Source organism: Eleutherodactylus coqui, chromosome 4 (assembly GCF_035609145.1).
Source record: "Eleutherodactylus coqui strain aEleCoq1 chromosome 4, aEleCoq1.hap1, whole genome shotgun sequence".
NCBI lineage: Eukaryota > Metazoa > Chordata > Amphibia > Anura > Eleutherodactylidae > Eleutherodactylus > Eleutherodactylus coqui.
The window spans coordinates 281,242,200-281,261,482 of record NC_089840.1 but is presented as its reverse complement, the minus strand read 5'-3'; the positions used below and the strand labels follow the sequence as shown (position 1 = coordinate 281,261,482).

The following is a 19,283-nucleotide window of genomic DNA, read 5'->3' as shown; positions in this document are numbered from 1 at the left end:
GTGCCCATGAAAATGAGGATTGACCCCCCAAAATGGATCCCCCTGTTTGTCCCGTCTTCAGAAATATACTAATTGTGGCCCTAATCTTATATCTGGATGCACAACGGGGCCCAAAATGTAAGGAGCAGTCGGTGGCTTTCAGAACATAAATTTTCCTTGAAGGCGTTTTAGGCCCCATAGCAATTTGTAGTGCTCTTGAGCGGCCAAACCCAAAGAGAACCCCCACAAATGACCCCATTTGGAAAACTAGACCCCTTACCGGATTTATCTAGGGGTGTGCTGCCTATTTTGACCCCACAGTTTTTGAATGAATTCAAGCAAAGCAAAAGGAAAAAAATGTGATTTTCATTTTTTTGTCAATTCTGTCATTTTAAAAACAGCTTTTTTTGTACAGCACACACATGAATGAAGACTTGCACCCCAAAATGGATCCCCCTGTTTGTCCCGTGTTCAGAGACATACCCATTGTGGCCCTAATCTTATGTCTGGATGCACAACGGGGCCCAAAATGAAAGGAGTAGTCAGTGGCTTTCAGAACAGAAATTTAGCATGAAGGTGATTTAGGCCCCATTGCCCACTTGTAGAGCGCTTGAGCGGCCAAACGACAGAAAACCCCCACAATTGACCCCATTTTGAAAACTAGACCCCTTAACAAATTTATCTAGGGGTGTACTGTGTATTTTTACCATATAATTTTTGAATAAATCTAAGCAAAGCAGTACGAAAAAATTACAATTTTCATTTTTTTGGCAGTTGTGTCAATTTAAAAACTGTTTTTTTTTGTACAGCACACATAGGAATGAAGACTTTCACCCCAAAATGGATCCCCCTGTTTGTCCCGTGTTCAGAATAATACCCCTTGGGGCCCTAATCTACTTAAAGGACACATGGCTAGGCCTATAATGGAAGGAGCACCCGTTGGATTTCAGGGTACAATGGAATAAATTCCAGGCCCCATTGCCCACTTGTTGAGCTCTTGAGCGTCCAAAACGATAGAGAACCCCCACAAATGACCATATACAACTTGTTTTAATGTTGAGATTTCCATTTTCCCCCGGTCTCCTCATATTTTTTCGTAGAGTTGTTTCGACATGCTAACCACCCCTCAGATAAGCATTGCTCTGCCATCCGGCCCAAGAATTCCTCCTCTGTTGGAGGGAGTTGTTCTCTCCAATGTTTAGCAATTATAGTTTTTGCTGTCATAAATGAGTGTCCCAATAAAAATCTTATGTTTGGAGGGAATTTTTCGAGGCCTATTAAGAGCGGATTAGTTTGGCTTCTCTAGGAATGAAGCATTTTAAGGTGTTTGACATTTCACCTAGAACTTCACTCCAGAACTTATTTAGTTTAGGGCAAAACCAGAAAATATGGGACAGGGAGCCTTTTTGTCCACATTCTCTCCAACATAGGCCCGTTCCAATTTTGAATCTATTTGTCAATAGCGAAGGAGAGAGATACCATCTTAGATGGAGTTTCGTTTGGGTTTCTAAAATCCCCATTCCTCTAGTGGATTTTAAGTAGGTTTTATATGCCTTTTCCCACGAGTCTGTGGATATTGTTTCCCCTAGTTCTCTTTCCCAATTTAGTATATGGGATTTCTTCTTTGGAGAAATGTTGTCTGACAGTATATCATAGAACCTTCTTCTATCTGATTTATCTCCTGTTTTCCCAGAGGGGATTTTGTTGATAATTGTAGTGGGGATTTGAAGATTATGTAAAGAGGTTTTTTGTAGAAATGAGTTTATTCTACAGTAAGTGAAGTGTTCTTTTTGTGCTAAGTTGTATTTGGAGCTAAGTTCTGGGAATGTTTTTAGGCCTTCTACGGTCAGTAGATCATCTATCTTCTTTATACCCCTCTTCGACCATTCTTTTATCGCAAGGTCTGGCAAGAAAAAGCTTAAGGTTTCGATAGGCAGGGGAGGCTTTTTTTTACTGTCTTTTGGAATCAATTTTTTTGTGAGTTCTTTCCATGCCTCTATTGACGCCATCATGGGAGGAGATATTCCCGGTAGTTGCAGTGGTAGGTCCAGTAAGTTATATACCCCGGACAAAGACACGGCAAATAGGAAGGCTTGGCTTGAGGCTCCGGCCATGAAGCTCTTTTCTATTCCTGTCCACCCCATGGACATGTCTTTGTTCATCCATTCTTTGATTTGGTTTAACACTACAGCTCGGTGATATATTTTTAAGTTTGGCATGTCTGCCCCGCCATTTTTCCGGTGCAATGCTAAGATTGATGGAGATATATATGGGGGGGAGGGAACCTCATATATTTGTTTAACCCCTTGAGTGGCGGGTTTCTTACCACCCTGTCAGACCCACCAGGGCAGGTTTTTAAAATGGTCTAATCATTTAATTTCAACAAATTTTCCAATCTCGTTCCAAGAGCCATAACATTTTCATTTTTCCATTGACCAGGCCATATGAGGGCTTGTTTTTTGCAGGACAAGTTGTACTTTTTGATGGTGTCATTGTTGGGTATATATAATGTATTGCATAACTTTTGTGAAAACAATTGTAGGGAGATTAGGGGGGAAAAAAAGAAATCCTGCCATTTGTTTTTTCGATTTCATTTTTACGGCGTTCAGCGCGCAGAATAAATAGTGTGATAACATTATTCTCTGAGTCACACGATTCTGGTGATACCAAGTTTATACAGTTTTTTATGTTTTGCTGTTTTTGTACATTTAAAACAATTTTTTTTCTTAAAGGTTTGCTTTTGTGTCGCCACTTTCCAAGAGCCGTATTAATTTTTTTTACCATTGCCAGAGCTCTAGAAGGCCTTGTTTTTTGTGGGATGAACTCCAGTCTTCATTTATCAAATTTTTTGGAACAAGTAAAATTTTGGTCACTTTTTATTCCATTTTTTCTAGTGGCAAGATTAACAAAATCTGTAATTCTGGCATGTTTTTTATTTTTATTTTTCACAGCTTTCTCTAAGCAGTATAAATAATGTATTAAAGTAATTCTACAGGCCAGTATGATTATGCCAATACCAAATTATAATAGTTTTTTTCTTTTTCATTACTTTTTCACACTTAAAAAAAAAAAGTAATACAAGTTTAAATCACCCTCCTTTTGCCATATGTATAATAAAAAAAATCTAAATCATAAAAGAAAAATACATATTTGGTATCGCTGCGTAAATGTAAATGTCCGATCTATCAAAGTAGTGCATTATTAACCCTGCAAGTTGAACTTAGTCCGAAAAAAAAATAAAGAACCCCACAAATGCACTTTTTCAGTCACCCTGTCTCCCAGAAAAAAATGCAATAAAAAGCGAGCAAAAAGTCGTATGTTTTCCAAAATGGTACCAACGTTAACTATAGGACATCCTGCAAAAAATGAGCCCTTGCTCAAGTACGTCGATGGAAAAATAAAAAAGTTATTGCGCGCAGAAGATGCAGCAGAAAATAATTTTAAAAAATTAAATTTTTTTTGAAAAAAAATACAAGTGCTACAGTAAAAAACAAGTATTTGATATGGTAGTAATCGTACCAACCCATAGAATAAAGTTATTATGTCATTTTTGTTTCAGTTTGTGTGCTGTAGAAACCAAACGCACTGAAGGATGGCGGAATGTCTTTTTTTTTTTTCATTTTACTCCACTTAGATTTTTGTAAAAGTTTTTCAGTACATTATATGGTACTTTAAATGGCACCATTGAAAACTACAACTCGTCCCGCAAAAAACAAGCCCTCATACAGCGACGTCGATGGAAAAATAAAGGAGTTACGAGTTTTTAAACGTTGGGAGGAAAAAAAAAATGGGGAAAGAAGAAAAAAAGGGACCGTGTCATTAAGGGGTTAAATAATGTACTAACTTCCGTCTCTGGGTCATTACGACGCAGGGATACCACATGTGTCATTTTATTTTTAATTTTTCACAAAGTAAAGGGAGACAAGTGTTTTTTAATTTTATTTATTTAATTTTTTTAAATAATTTTTTTCCTTTTTTTCTTTTTTTACTGTTTTTTTTTTTTTTTTTTTTTTTTTACATTTTTGTCCCTTTAGGGGACTTTCACAGAGACCCATCAGGACTCCTTGATCACATTCTAGGGTGGTCCTATGGTGATAGCCCTTTACATGCTGCAGTCACATAGACTGCAGCATGTAAAAGGTTAACACAGCAGAGATCAGACGTTTTCTCTGATCTCTGCTGTAAGAGCTCGTACCTAGCTGTTCTCTGACAGCCCAGCACCAGCTTTCCCTGCAACAGAGACCATCGGCTTTCTTCTGAGAAGCCGATGGTCTCTATAGCAACCTGTGAACAAAGCAGGACATTAGAAGCAGGAGATTGCCAGCAGATCTACAATATCTTCCTGCTTCTAAGTTTTTTTAATGTCCTGCTTTGTTCTCTGTGGGACAGTGCAGGCAGAGCACAATGCCACAGCTTGTGGCAATGTGCTCTGCAGCTCCCATAGTGATACATAGCCCGGAAATCTTCCGGGCTATATCGCTAAGAGCAGTGGAGCTCCTCCCGGAAAATTTCCGGGCGTGCCACTCAAGGGGTTAATTGATTCTGTAGGTTGGATAGAGAGGTATTTGAAAAGGGGATCGGGAGGACTCTGAAATAGTACATAATTTTAGGTAAGATTTTCATCTTGTATGACATGATTCTTCCGTACCACGTCAAATTTAGTTTGGTCAAATGGCCTATATCTCTTTGCGTAGTGTTGAGCAATGTGGGAATGTTCGCATTTTCCAATTTTTTGGGAGAAGCTGATAATTCCACCCCTAAATAAGGTATAGATTTTTCTTTCCATTTGAATGAAAATTCAGATTGGATAGCTGTTTTCCGATTTTTGGGTATGTGTATGCCTAGGATGAGTGACTTGTCTATATTTAATTTATATAAGGATGCCTCAGCAAAGCTTTCTAAAATTTTGTGTGCGGCTCTTAGGGATTCTAGGGGGCGGCACAAGGTTAATATTACGTCGTCTGCGAATAATCCAATTTTATGTTGTCTTTAGTTTGTTGGGATCCCGTTTATTTCGGGGGATAGGCGAATTTTTTCTGCTAATGGTTCGATTGTAAGAACATATAAGATAGGCGAGAGAGGGCACCCTTGTGTTGTTCCATTGTTTATGTGCAAGGGGTCTGATAGTGTTCCATCTACCAATACCCTAGCTGTGGGGGACAAATGTAGGGCCTGTATGGGCCTGATTATGTCCTCACCCATGCCATATTTTTTCAAGGTTTCAAAGGCAAAACCCTAGTGGACTCTATCAAAAGCCTTTTCGGCATCTAATGCTACTAGAATCGCTGGTGTTTTTGAAGAGTCAATTTTATGGAGTAGACTTACTATTCTCCTCGTACCATCTGACGCCTGTCTACCCTTGACAAAACCCAGCTGATCGGAGTGAATTAAATTTGGGAGTAGGTTTAACAATCTGTTGGCGAGGATCTTTGCATACATTTTTACGTCTGTGTTAAGCAACGATATAGGCCGAAAATTGGCTGGATCATTTGGATCTTTGCCAGGTTTGGGCAGAACTACTATCGTTGCTTGAAGCATTTCTTCCTCGAATTTTCCTCTTTGCATGGCGGTGTTGAATGTGTTTGCTGTGAATGGGGATAAAATATCCCCAAAATTTTGGTAATACGCTGCAGAGTACCCATCTGGGCCAGGTGCTTTATATTTTTTTAGGGATGCAACTGTTGTGGATAACTCTGTTATGTCGAATTGTTGGTCTAGTGCAAATGCTTGTCGAGCATTAACTGTTGGAAGGTTGGCCTCTTTTAGAAATCCCATTATTTTAGTGCTATTCGGTTGAGTGATTAGCGGGTTGTCCTTTATATTGTAAAGATTTTTGTAGACGGTGCGGAAGGCTTCCACGATCTTCTTGGGGTGAGTTATTTTGTACTCTCTTTTTTTGGAATTCCAGATATAAGGAATGTTGGCTTTTAATGATTTCCTTTTAGTTAACTGTGCCATCCATTTTGAGGGCTTGTTTAAGGATGAGTATATGTTTGCTCTATTAGCATTCACCTCTCTTTCAAAGTCTCCTAGTAAAATTTTTCGGAGATCTAGTCTTACTTTTCGTAGATCCTCTAGTGTTTTAGGGGAGGGAAGTTGTTGTGCTTCTTTTTCTCTTTGACAAATTTGGTTTAAGAGTTCTTCAGTCCTCCTAGCCTTATCTCTTTTAAATCTAGCACCCATTTTTATAAGAATGCCTCTTATATCTGACTTATGAGCATTCCATAGGGTCATAAGATCTATACCCGGGGTGTTGTTCAGTACAAAGTACTCCTTTAGGGCATTGTGTATATCTTTTTTATGGTTAGGTAAACTCATTAAATATGTGTTATTCCTCCACATCTTGTTGTTTTGACATTTTCCGTCCAGCATTACATGTGTCAACGTCGGGGCATGATCCGACCACGTGGCCATGCCTATTTCTGATCTAGACACTTTTACCAGAAGGTTTTTGTCCACCAGGCACAAATCGATTCGTGACAAGGTTCCGTGTCTGGGGGAGAAATATGAAAATTCCCTGGCAGAGGCATTAAGACATCGAAAGGCTGGACTAGATGGACATTGTCTTCATTCAGCCTTACGAACTATGTTACTATGTTACTATGAAAGGTGTCATATAATGCTGAGCTGTGTAGCCAATTGTTTAACGTGGGTCCTTTCCTTAGTTTTTGGTTAGTGGTATCTGCTGTTCCGTCTGGGACTAGGTTGAAATCGCCACACATAATTACAGAGCCCTTAGCTATCTGGTTTATTTTTTTGGTGAGTTTGTTAAGAAAGCTAATCTGTTTTGTATTTGGAACATACACATTAACTAATGTGAGTGGGGTGTTGCTTAGGGAACCCACCAAGATTATGTATCGGCCCTTCGTATCACATATTTGTTTTTCTACCACAAATGTTACATTTTTTTTAAATGCGATCATAACCCCTGCATGCTTTTTGGGGGCACAAGCGAAAATTTTTGTTGCAATTTGTTGTGTGTCATATAACCTGTGTCTATCTCCAGCAAGTGAGTCTCTTGAATACATACTATATCCGCGTCGTACGAGATTGAGTCCTTCCAAACGGCACGTCTTTTGTATGGAGAATTCAGGCCGTTGGCGTTTATGGAAAGAATTTTCAGAGCCATGACGAGGGTGGTGATGTTTGCTTTTGGACGTCTGGGTATCTGTGGAAATCAAGGATGCCTGAAATAGAACAAAAACAGTAAAACCAAACATGACAGTCCTTCAGGCGTTTCTCCCTGTGAGAAGATGGACCGATGCAAATAAAGAATCCTCGGGGGAGGAAAACGTCAAAGAACGTGAAAATAGCATAGCAAGCTGACGCTGGTATGTGCATTCGGGGGTGAAATGTCTGGCATGGGCAGGTGGGCACTCATAATAATGTGCCTTTTGACAGCAGGGTGATGAGGTATTGTACTATTTCGGGCTTGAGGAGTTTCTGTTGACAGGCTGGCGGTTTGTTTTGGAACCTTCAGGTGCATGGGGCCGTTCGGTGGTCTGTAGTTGTATTCCTCAAGACTTCAGAGCTCGGGCAGCATCATCAGGATTCAGAAAAATGTGTGTTCCATTTTCTTTGGTTACAGTTAGTTTGGTGGGGAAGCCCCATCTATATACGATACCAGCATTTCTCATAGCTATGGTGGCAGACGCAAAGCTCCTTCTCGCCTCCATTGTTGCTTGCGAGAGGTCTATGAAGATACGGATGTTGTCGTATGGGCTAGGGAGACATGGCAATTTCCTAGCCGCCCCCATCAGGGCTTCTTTGGTGCGAAAATAGTGAATGCGCACTATGATGTCTCTGGGGCTGTCGTCTTTTAAGAATTTTGGGCGTGGGAGCCGGTGTGCTCTATCAATCATTAGTTCTTGTTCGGGGGTATTGGGGAGGAGTTTTTTCATAAGCCGCGTGACATACGTAAAAATTTCTGCATTAGAGGCCTTTTCCGACATTCCTCTAATACTGATGTTATTGCGTCTGTTTCTGTCCTCAAGATCTATTAATTTGCTTTGGAGTTTAGATACTTTTTCTTCCAGTTCATAGTGGGCGTCTATAAGTGAATTGTGGGATATGACTATTTCTTCCAGTTTCTTGTCTGTTTTTTCCACTGTATTCCTAACTTCTGATACTGATGCGTTTAGATTAGAGGTTAGGCTTTTAATGTCGGTGTGAATAGTGTCACTGAGAGCCATCACTAACTCTTTGATGTACAGTTCTGTCACTGGTCTGTCAAGTGCAGAAAGGCTTTTAATGACATTCCCTTCATCCTTCTTGAGGAATGTAGCAGAGCTGGCCTCAATTTCTTAAGCAGGAGACATTTTCTGTCTCTGCTTCTCTGGGCTGCCTGTGAGGGAGGGAGATGAACGCTCCTGGAGCAGCGTGGTCGGCACCATCTTAATGGGAGAGAGCCCTGCATCTGTGCCCCCCTTCTTCTTTCCCTCCTCCACATCGTTATCCCTCACCTGCTGCTGAGAAGTGTCCTCCGCTGTATTAGTTCTTCCCACAGCCCCCTGCTGTTTCTCCTTCTCTGATGATTTATCTTTACAGCCGCTTGTCATCCCTTCCCGAGCGCCGGAGCAGGAAGCCTCTTCAGCAGCCATATCGGCTGCTGCTCCGCGCGCCGTGAAGAAAGTCTCCAGTCTGGTCGGGACTGATTTGGATGTCCTTCTCCTTGTCATGCTTCACCTCAGGTGCGTTGTTGGGCTCCCTGGGGTGATTTTGTTTTTCCTCTGCTGGTGCTTTTTATCCACTTTTGAGTGCCCTTGCCGAGCGGAGATTAGTCTGCAGCGTCCGTCTCGGTGCTCTTCAGGCTACGCCCCCGAAATGACCCCATTTTGAAAACTAGACCCCTTAACGAATTCATCTAGGTGGCTACTGCGTATTTTGACCCCACAGTATTTATAATAATAATAATAATAATCTTTATTTGTATAGCGCCAACTTATTCCGCAGCGCTGTAGTATTTGAATGAATCTAAGCAAAGCAGAAGGAAAAAATTACGATTTTCATTTTTTTGGCAATTTTGTCAATTTAAAAACAGGTTTGTTGTACAGTGTACACAGGAATGAAGACGTTCACCCCAAAATGGATTCCCCCATTTGTCCCGTGTTCAGAAACATACCCATTGTGGCCCCAATCTACTTACAGGACACATGGCAAGGCCTGTAATGGAGGGAACACCCGTTGGATTGCAGGGCACAAATGAATAAATTCCTGGCCCCATTGCCCACTTGTGCGGAATAAAAATTGACACGTTTTAAAAATTTCCCCCCGTCCGCGCCCTTTTCGGCATTCCCAAACCTTAGATAAAAGTAATAATGTGAACTGTGTGGTATTTCCGAAGACAGGGGTAATGACGGAGGCTGGTTGGGATGGGTACATGGGGCAATAAAACCGGGTATGCCCCCTCCTCTCATGCTTTTTGGGGGGGTATTTCGTGACTTCAGCGGCAGGTATGGGGTGTAAAAAGTGGCGCTCTGTGAGTCTTCGTAAGCTTGATGAGGTGCGGTGGTCTCACACAGAGGGCGCTCAACAAGCTGCTCCTGGAACTTGCTGCGTTCTCTTTTCTGCGAGTGGATTACGTAATTCCGACCCACTAATGTGAGCGGAATTGTGTAATCCAATGCGATTGATCTGTGTATTACCGCGGATCAGATGCATGCGGAATCTGTAATTCCTATCCAGTCATGTGAGAAGGGCCTAAGGTAGATCGCTACCTTTTTATCACGTGACCGGCGACCGCTCAACAAAGTCACTGCTCTAGTCTCTCGGCGACCATTGATCGCTGGGAGTAAGGAGATTTTAAATTTCCTGGGCCCCCCGACTCGTGCGCATGTGTCCGGTGTTTTGCTGGTGGTCGCATGTGCAGAATCCAGGAAAGTTCACGTCGGGGTTTAAATACGGAGGCCTACGGTAAAAAGTTTCATTTCCTCTCACCGATCGCATCAGTGAGGGGAGATGAAGCTTCACCTTTTTTTTTACTTTGACGTGGTTGCCATTATGCATTGGATAACGGCAAACACGTGATCAGGAACCGCTCACTGCGGCTCTCCGTGAAATCTCTGGGCTCTCGGCTAAGTTTTGTAGCCAGGAGCAGGGAGATTTTTAAATTCCCCTTGCAATCCATGGCTTTTGTGCATGCGTCTGTCATTTTGGCGACGGGCGCGTGCACAGAAGCTGGGGTAAGGTCCGCTGATAAATTCCGGGAGCCTTAGGTATGTCATTTCATCCTCCCTCACGGATATGATCCATGAGGGGAGATGAAAACGTAAGCATTTTTAACATTTTTTTACTTTTTAATTTTTTTTTTTACTTTACAGGATCACTGTTATCCATTGGATAACAGTGATCATGTCCCTGGTGACATCCCTCTGCTCCGGGGTACACATGGCAGCCAGGAGCAGAGGGATTTTAAATTTCCCGGGGCTCGAGCCCCTCTGTGCACGTGCCCAATGATTTACATTGGGTGCGCATGCTCAGAAGGGGACCTCGGGTCCCGGGAGATCAGGACATCGGTGGAGGACCTGAGGTGAGGATGTTCACCTCCCCTCATGGATCCGATCCATGAGGGGAGGTGAAACTGACACTTTTTAAAATTTTTAAAAACTTTTCCGCGATCGCCGCTATCCCGGGGACATCTCCTGGTTTCCGGCTACCTTCAGGAGCCGGGAGCCAGGAAATTTTGAATCTGCCGGGGCTCCCGGCCTTCTGCGCATGAGTGTAACGTCATACGTCTGGCGCGCATTCACAGAAGAGCGGCGCCGGGGCCCGGAGGACCCATTGACCGTGGGATATCGCGGAAAAGCCGGGTGAGTATTTTCAGTTGCCCTGATGGATCTGATCCATCAGGGCAGCTGAATATCTAACTTTTTCACTTTTTTAAAAACTTTATTGCGATCGGCACTATCCATTGGATAGCGCCAATCGCGATGCCGGGGGGACTGCCCGCTGCCCGGGATGACAGCTCAATGCTGTCGGCTAACTGCGGGCACCGACAGCATGGAGCTGTCACGTCCAGAGCCTGAGGGGCATTAATCCTAAGAGGACGCATAATACTACGTCCTGAAGGATTAAAGCCCACTCAGACAGGACGTAGTTTCCCGATGGGGCCGTCACTAAGGGGTTAAGATTATAGGAGCAGTACCAGCTTTCCATTCATGTAAACTTATCTTATCTAAAACACACACATGGACAGAAGGGGAGGGGGAAGGGAAATAGACGAGGATGGAAAGGGTGGGTGGGGTGGGAGTGGGGGTTGGAAGGAGAAATAAATGCAGAGGAATGACTCTGGGTGGAGAGTCCTGTGAACGCCGGTCCAGGTGGTGGTTTAGTCAAGTGAGCCTTGATCTAACCATCGTTTAAGGTCGTCCGACCCTCTGAACGCTACCCATGGCTGCCATGTCTTGTAGTATGCTTCCCAAGATTTTGGGTCTTCGGCTCCCAGTTCGTCAAATCTCATGAGGTTGTGGAGTTCTTCAACCCACATGCCCCTAGTTGGAACGGTTGGAGAGCGCCAGAACCTTGGGATGAGTCTTCTCACTGGTAATATGAAATTTTTTAGGAGACTTAATTTAGCGGCTCTCTCTTGCTGCCCGGGAACAGTGAGAGCAGGGCTAGTTTCGGTGTCATTATCACTCTTGAGTGGTTGATGTGGTTATATAGTTATATAATTGTCACCTCGTCCCATAGGTCAGCCACTGGTCGACAGTCCTACCAGAGTCTTGTATTTTTCCAGCTGTGGATAGCTTGTGGGTTAGGGCCCAAATGTTACACCAGTCCTCCTCCGTGATGCTTTCCCCTAATTCCCGTTCCCAGGCCTCCCTGTAGTTCGGGATCTCCTCCTTCATCTCCCGATCCAGCAACATCTTATATAACGTGGAGATGATGTGCCTCTGGCTTAGGCTTGATATGCAGAGTTGCTCAAACTCCGTCAGGGGCGCCGTCAGGTTTTCTTTTTGAATCAGCGTACTCACAAAGCCTCTCAGCTGCAGGTATTGAAGCCAGGACCCTGGCTGAGGTGGGGACTGGTCTAAGATCTCGGTCATGGGTTCCAGGCCCGTCTGCATCACTACGTCCTTCAGTCTGGGGGTTCGCTCCGCTGGGATAGACAGCAGTCCCTTCTGGCTTATAGTAGCTTCAAATAGGGAATTTGCTATGAGCGGGGTTAAGGGGCCTGGGATTGTGACCAGTCTATATTGGGGGGCAAAACTCGGCCATGTCTTAAATAGTTGTAGGCCAAAGGGGGAGATGTTGGGTATAGACTTAATCCATTTGGGCAAAATCCAGGGGGCTCCGTATAGGCCATCTATTTCACCTGCGTGTTCTATATCTACTTTTAAGGATGTCTAGGACGCAATTTGCAATGTTAGCTTTCTGGTAGATGAAAAAGTCCGGGCGGCCCAGGCCCCCCTTTTCTTTTCCCCTCTTTAGTAGTGAGTAACGCAGACGCGGTTTGCGTCCTTTCCAAACGGAGTTGGAAATTAGGGATCTGATTTTTTTCAGGAATGTTCTTGGGAGCCCGATCGGGATTGTTTGACAGAGATATAGAAATTGGGGCAATACATCTATTTTAATTGCATTGACTCGACCATTCCATGAGAGATATAGGGGGCTCCATTTGCTAAGGTCTCTCTCGAGTTTCTCAGCAAAGGGAGTGAAGTTTAGTTTAAAGCTTAGTGGTAGCTCTGCGGGGATATTGACTCCCAGATACTTTAAGTGGGAACCAACCCAGCGAAAGGGGAGTACCGACTCCAAGTGGGAGACCTCGGCCTGCGGGAGAGAAATGTTTAGGGCCTCTGATTTCTGCGCATTAATTTTGTAATTTTTGATCCTTCCGAACTTTTCAAATTCCTTTAGAAGTACGGGCATGCCGACTCGGGGGTTGGATAGATACCACAATAAATCATCGGCATATAGTGCCATTTTGTGTTCCGAGGAGCTGACTCTGACGCATTTAATTGAGTCATTACTTTGAATGGCGTTGGCTAGGGTCTCCATGGTTAGGATGTATAGAAAGTGGGAGAGGGGACACCCCTGCCTCGTCCCATTGCTTACTCTGAGCGGGTCAGACAGGGTTCCATTTACTCTGATCCTAGCCGTAGGGTCTTGGTATAGGGCCATGATCTACTGGAGAATCCGTGGGTCCAGTCCAATTTTTCCCAAAGTGGCAGAGAGGAAGGCCCAACTTACCCTATCAAATGCCTTTTCCGCGTCAATTGAAAGGAGACATAAAGGGGTTTTTGCTGCTTTGGCTCTGGCTATTAGGGAAATCGTTTTGATGGTGTTGTCCCTTGCCTCTCTGCCTGGGACAAAGCCAACTTGCTCCAAGTGGATCAGTCTAGGGATTAGGTTCTGGAGTCTGTTTGCTATCAGTTTGGCAAACATCTTAATATCGACGTTTATTAGCGATATCAGTCTATAACTCCTGCAGGCCGAGGGGTCCTTACCCGGTTTGAGGATGATGGTGATATGGGCTTGCCGCACCTGTTTGGGGAATGGGCATCCTCTATTTACTGGGTTAAATGCTTCTAAAGCTATTGGGGAGAGTTCTTTGGCAAATAGTTTATAGAATCTGTCCGTATAGCCATCTGGCCCTGGACTCTTATTTACTTTTAGATTTTGGATTATATCTAATAGTTCTGGGGGTGAAAAGTCTAGATCTAGCTCATCCACCTCTGCAAATGCCAGGCTCTTGGGTGCATGATTGGATAGATAAGTGTCTATCTCGCTTTTAAGCAGTGGTGTTGTGGATTGGGTGTCTGTGGTGATATTATAGAGATTATCACAGTAAGATTTAAATTCCTCTAGGATGTCTTTGGTGTTGTGGATCAGATGGCCGCTGGTAGATTGTATTTTGGGTATATACGTAAGTGGGCCCTGGGCTGGAGGGTTCTGGCAAGTCGGTTCCCACATTTGTCTCCAAATGACTATGTGGACCCTTGACCGAAAAATATAATAAAATATAACTTTTATTAAAGAAATAACTAAAAGGAAGAACATACACACATAAATCTAGATCCAGGAAAACCGATAAAAATGTATTGATACCACTGTCCATAAACAGTAATAGACCGATCAGTCTGAGTATCGTTATGACTCAGCCATTTAATGTATTCGGTCTCTATGCAGAATCTGACAGGATTATCAGAATCTATTGCATACGCGTCAACTTAATCAGACGATGAAAAAGTGACATAAGTCCGACAGTTGGATGTTACAGAACGTGACCCAAACTCCAGTGATCAGGTTCGGTGATGTATACGTCGTTCACATCAAGAAAATAAGCTATGCCGGACCACTAACAATTATAAGCGTAACCCAACGCGTTTCTCCCACAGCGTGGGTTCATCAGGGGTTTCAATACGCAAAAAATGGTACTTTACTGGTTTAGTGACTCCCAGTCAGAAATCGGATAGTGGTACAGAAATAAAAAATTGATGAGGCCTCAAAATGTCCAGCACTGTCAAATAAATGACAGTGACACATTAAGGGGCGTGTCCAAGATGCCGAGAGCTAGAAGTAGGCAAAGGTATTAAATCATGGTAAATTAACTCAAGCAATATGAGTTTACATAAGCCCAATATTTCAATTGGGACACACACTATATAGTAGTTAAAAGTGTCAATATGAAAATGCACTGTTTCTTATAATAAATCTGCTGCTGTCACATGATGTTTTTGTATATAATATACGTGCTTGTATTGATGACCATAAAATACAGACGCTACGTGCAGGAAGATAAATCAACAACCAGGTTACATAGAGCAAGTGGCGAGCAGAGTATATCACTGTGAAACGGAAGGCCACAGTGATAACTACATGATACAAATAGCTTGATGCTTAATACAATTTGCACCGCCCCCTCCTACTCTCCCCAGACGATCGGGGCAACCAGGGATTTATACTCTGTGAGCGCTAAATATCAGGTGGGCAGTGTTACCATTTATACATGGTGGGGATATGTATTTTGGACATGAGTGTGTCTTAAACAAAACGACAGCACTCCGATCTCCATAGTAACAACTGACATAGGTACGCCCCTGTATAATGATGATTGGCTTACACCTAGACTCCCCCATTAAAGGTGGAGCTACAGGATTTCTATTTAAAGCTCAGGAAGCCTTGAGTTCTGTATGCTGTCTGTCCACCACTAGGGCTGACATGCCGCCGTTTTGTTTATTTGTTTGATTTCAGTTTTTGCTTATTAAGGCTCTGACTTAGTGACCACCTTATTGAGGGACTAATATAGGTCTTAGAATCCTCTTACCACTCTATTGAGGGACTATTATAGGTCTTAGGAACTTTCCTTGTAGGTCTAGAGCGAAAATTTATCAGATGGCTATCCAAAAGGCGGCTAGTCTGGGCTGCTGTGAATATGCCATCTGATTATCCAGGGACCCGATTGCAAAAATCTTGCCCTCGGGATACTCTTTGACTTAACGGCTAAAATTCTTCTATCTTTCTGTACTCGGGACTATTATCCCTGAGAAATTATAATTTTCTCTCGTTTAAAGGGTAGAAATTTTTCTTACCTGTACCCTACTCTTATTTCTACCATTGTAGTAGTAGGGTTTTCGTAGTCCTGTCAGTTCATTTATCTTATATGGCGACAATAATCTATCTAGTAATATAATCGTCACCAGTGGAAATGACAGTTCTACTCTGATTGATCCCTCTATGTCAAGTGTGTCATTTATTTGACAGTGCTTGACATTTTGAGGCCTCATCAATTTTTTATTTCTGTACCACTATCCGATTTCTGACTGGGAGTCACTAAACCAGTAAAGTACCATTTTTTGCGTATTGAAACCCCTGATGAACCCACGCTGTGGGAGAAACGCGTTGGGTTACGCTTATAATTGTTAGTGGTCCGGCATAGCTTATTTTCTTGATGTGAACGACGTATACATCACCGAACCTGATCACTGGAGTTTGGGTCACGTTCTGTAACATCCAACTGTCGGACTTATGTCACTTTTTCATCTTCTGATTAAGTTGACGCGTATGCAATAGATTCTGATAATCCTGTCAGATTCTGCATAGAGACTGAATACATTAAATGGCTGAGTCATAACGATACTCAGACTGATCGGTCTATTACTGTTTATGGACAGTGGTATCAATACATTTTTATCGGTTTTCTTGGATCTAGATTTATGTGTGTATGTTCTTCCTTTTAGTTATTTCTTTAATAAAAGTTATATTTTATTATATTTTTCGGTCAAGGGTCCACATAGTCAGTTCTTTCCAAACTAGTTGGACTTCACTGCCTCTGTTAAATAACCACATTTGTCTCCATACTCAAATGACCCTTTTTTAAGCTTGTCTCTGAGCGCCAACGAGCGCTGGTCTAAAATCTCAAGGATCTGTTGTCGGATTGATGAGATTTCTGATCTCAGGACTTCGCTTTGTTTGCATTTGTTAGCAGTTTCCTTGGCTCTCAGAGAGGCTAGTAGGCCCGATAGGGTAGCGGATCTTTCTTTTTTGATTCTGGAACCTTGGGAGATTAACACACCTCTTGGGATACATTTAAGTGTCTCCCACTTTATTGGCGCGGGTGTTTGATCTGCTAGATGTGACTCTTTGAAGATTTCAATCTCTTTTCTAATTGCGGCGACACAGATGGGGCCTCTTAGGAGATTATCACTTAGTCTCCAGGACTGGTATCTTGGGGTAGATCCCCAGCCCGCAAGACCTCCAAAGACTGGGGAATGGTCCGACCATGATAGGTCTCCGTGTGAGCAGGAAGGGGCACTATCGAGAAGACTATGTGAGATCAGGAGATAATCAGTCCTGCTGTAGGAGTTGTGAGCTGCTGAATAAAAAGTATAGTCCCGAGACTCTGGATGTAGGATTCTCCATAAGTCAACTAGCTGTAGTGTGTCTAATTTTTTCTTAAGAGTCCTGGTTGCTGATCGGGAGACGAAGGACTTAGACGAAGAGGAGTCCACGGCGGGGTCCATTACCATGTTGAGGTCTCCACCCAGAATTAGTCTTGATCCATCTGCGAAGTTGGTCAGGGCCTTCAGCACTCTTGTTGCAAAAGGTACTTGGTTCTGGTTTGGGAGATAAATATTGGCAAAGGTGATTACAAAGCCTAGTATTTCCAGCTTGAGGAAAATATACCTTCCTCCCAGGTGGATCACTGAATCGATTTGTTGATTCTGAAGGGTTCTATGAAGGGCGATGCAGACTCCTCCCGCCTTTCTGAGCGGGTCGGGGCTATGTAGCCAAGTTGGGTAGTACGAGGAGGAACAGATTGGCACACACCCCATTTTGAAATGGGTCTCTTGCAACAGAGCCACCATCACCTTTTTTCTGTGGAGATGGTAGAGGAGCTGTCTTCTTTTCTGTGGGCTGTTCAGTCCTTTAGTATTGAATGAGCAAAAGGTTAAATTCGCCATTCAGAATTCAGTATGGGGGTGGGGGTGTGCTTTCTTTCTCTCTTGAATGGGTTGGAGGGGGGGGGGGGGACCTGCTGTGGAAGGGCACATGAGGAAAGAGGAAGTGGGGGGAAACAGAAGGGCGAAACATACAACATAAATGTAAACGGAAACGAAAAGGGGCCACTGTAGATCCCCTAGAACTAAAGGTCTGCCTAAGCTTGGCAGAAAATAACAGCTTCAACTAGCTGTTAGCCCTAAGTGGGAGAGTGGGGGCTAAGGAGGGGTGGGTTTGGAGCTCCATTATCTGTTGAGAGTGTAAGTGTAGTTCCTGATTATGGGCTTCTAGGGTTTCAGTAGTCTTCTCCTGCGCCTCTTCTACTGCCTCTACTCTCTGGCCTATTTGTCGGATCTAGTGTTGCAGGAAAGCCATATCTTCCTTACGGGCATCTTTCAGTTGCTGGAATAGAGCATCAATGTGGTCCTGGGTCGGGAGAGCCTTGAGGCGTTTTTTCCAATCCCAGTCTTCATCTTCCACCCACTTGGGGGGGTGGGGGGTGGGATCTGGGTGGATTGTCTAAGTGTTGATATTTAACTCTCTCTGTTACTGGGTTCCCCCTGGGTCGATTTGGGTTTTGTTGCGGCCTAGGAGTCGGTCTGTCTGGGCCTCTTCTGAATAGCGCTTTTTTAGCGGCAGTGGGTCACTTTGCTGCGGCTGAGACGTTACTGTAGCTGGCTTGTTGGGGTAAGGGTAAGGGCTGTTTGTGGAGCCCATGGTAGGGCCTCTCTGCCCGGAGTACAATTCGGAGAAACTGTGCGGAGGTGGGGAGCTGAGCAGTGACGTGGAGCCGTGCGTTGGTGGGGAGCGGGTCCTGGTCTGGGGTGAACCTTGTTGTGGGGGTTCTCCCCCATTCTCTGTGTGCTGCGGGAGTCCCTTATTTGGTTTCACTCCTGCACAGAGCTTACTGCTCGTAGGGGTCGTTGCTGTCTCCCTCTGTGGCATTAGGGACCCTTTGGACATGGGGGGCTGATGTAGGCCTCCTTCCTCCTGTGCTGCATGCTTTTGCTCCTCTTCTCCTGAGGGTTTCTCCATAGTAATGTGAGGGGGGGCTACGTGTGCCCCAGGGGACCCCGGCTTTGGGCTGTTTATGTCTCCCCACTCCTCTGTAGCTGGCCTGCCAGCTGCACTCACCGCTCCTGCCGCCTTGGATGCTGTGCCACTGTCCCGGCTCGCCGCTCCTCCCCTCCCCACCTCTTCACTGCCGCTGCGAGTACCTGGGGTACACTCCCCGCCGTCTTGGAAGCTGTGCCTCTGTACCGGTTCGCCGCTCCTCTTCTCACTCCCTCCGCGAGGCCGCTGGTGAGTACCGGGGATTCGCGTCCTGCTGCCACGGGTGCTAAGTCTCCGTCCCGCCATGCCGCTCCTCCTCTTCTCCCCTCCGTGCGGCCACCGGCGGGTATCGGGGTATATCTTCCTGCGGACGATTCTTCGCTGATTCCGCTCTGTTGGTGGCTGGTAGTTCCAGGGTCTGCTGTCGGACTACCGCGGCCTCCAGGTCTGCCCTGGGCTCTCACTCCACCCTGCTGGTCGAGGTCTGATTCAGGGCTTGATTGCTGCGCTGGAGGTGCTGCGGGCGCCATCTTGGGAGCGGCCGCGTGGGACTCCGCTCCCGCTGTTCTTCTCAGGAAGACGGTTATATTTCTTCTGGGGTCGTCCAGGGAGGTCTGTGATGCTCCCCTCTTCTTCTCCCTCGGCATGTTCGTTAAAAGCCGGGTCTGGGTCATCCACATTTAGGATAACTAGGGCCGGGTGCTGGAGCCGAGCAGAGATGTGTCTTACTCCTCCATTAGCTTGCCACGCCACCCCTGCTTTGCTTTTTTAAACTTTTTTGGGGTGTTTTTGTTTTTTAAATGCTGCTCTTC

At 44.5% G+C, this 19,283-nt stretch overlaps 1 protein-coding gene across 1 annotated transcript in view; it reads left to right on the top strand.

Moving 5' to 3' along the window:
- Nucleotides 1-19,283, top strand: part of LOC136624341 (oocyte zinc finger protein XlCOF7.1-like) — a 41,454-nt gene that overhangs the window by 2,098 nt on the left and 20,073 nt on the right. The gene's annotated exons all lie outside the window — the stretch shown is intronic.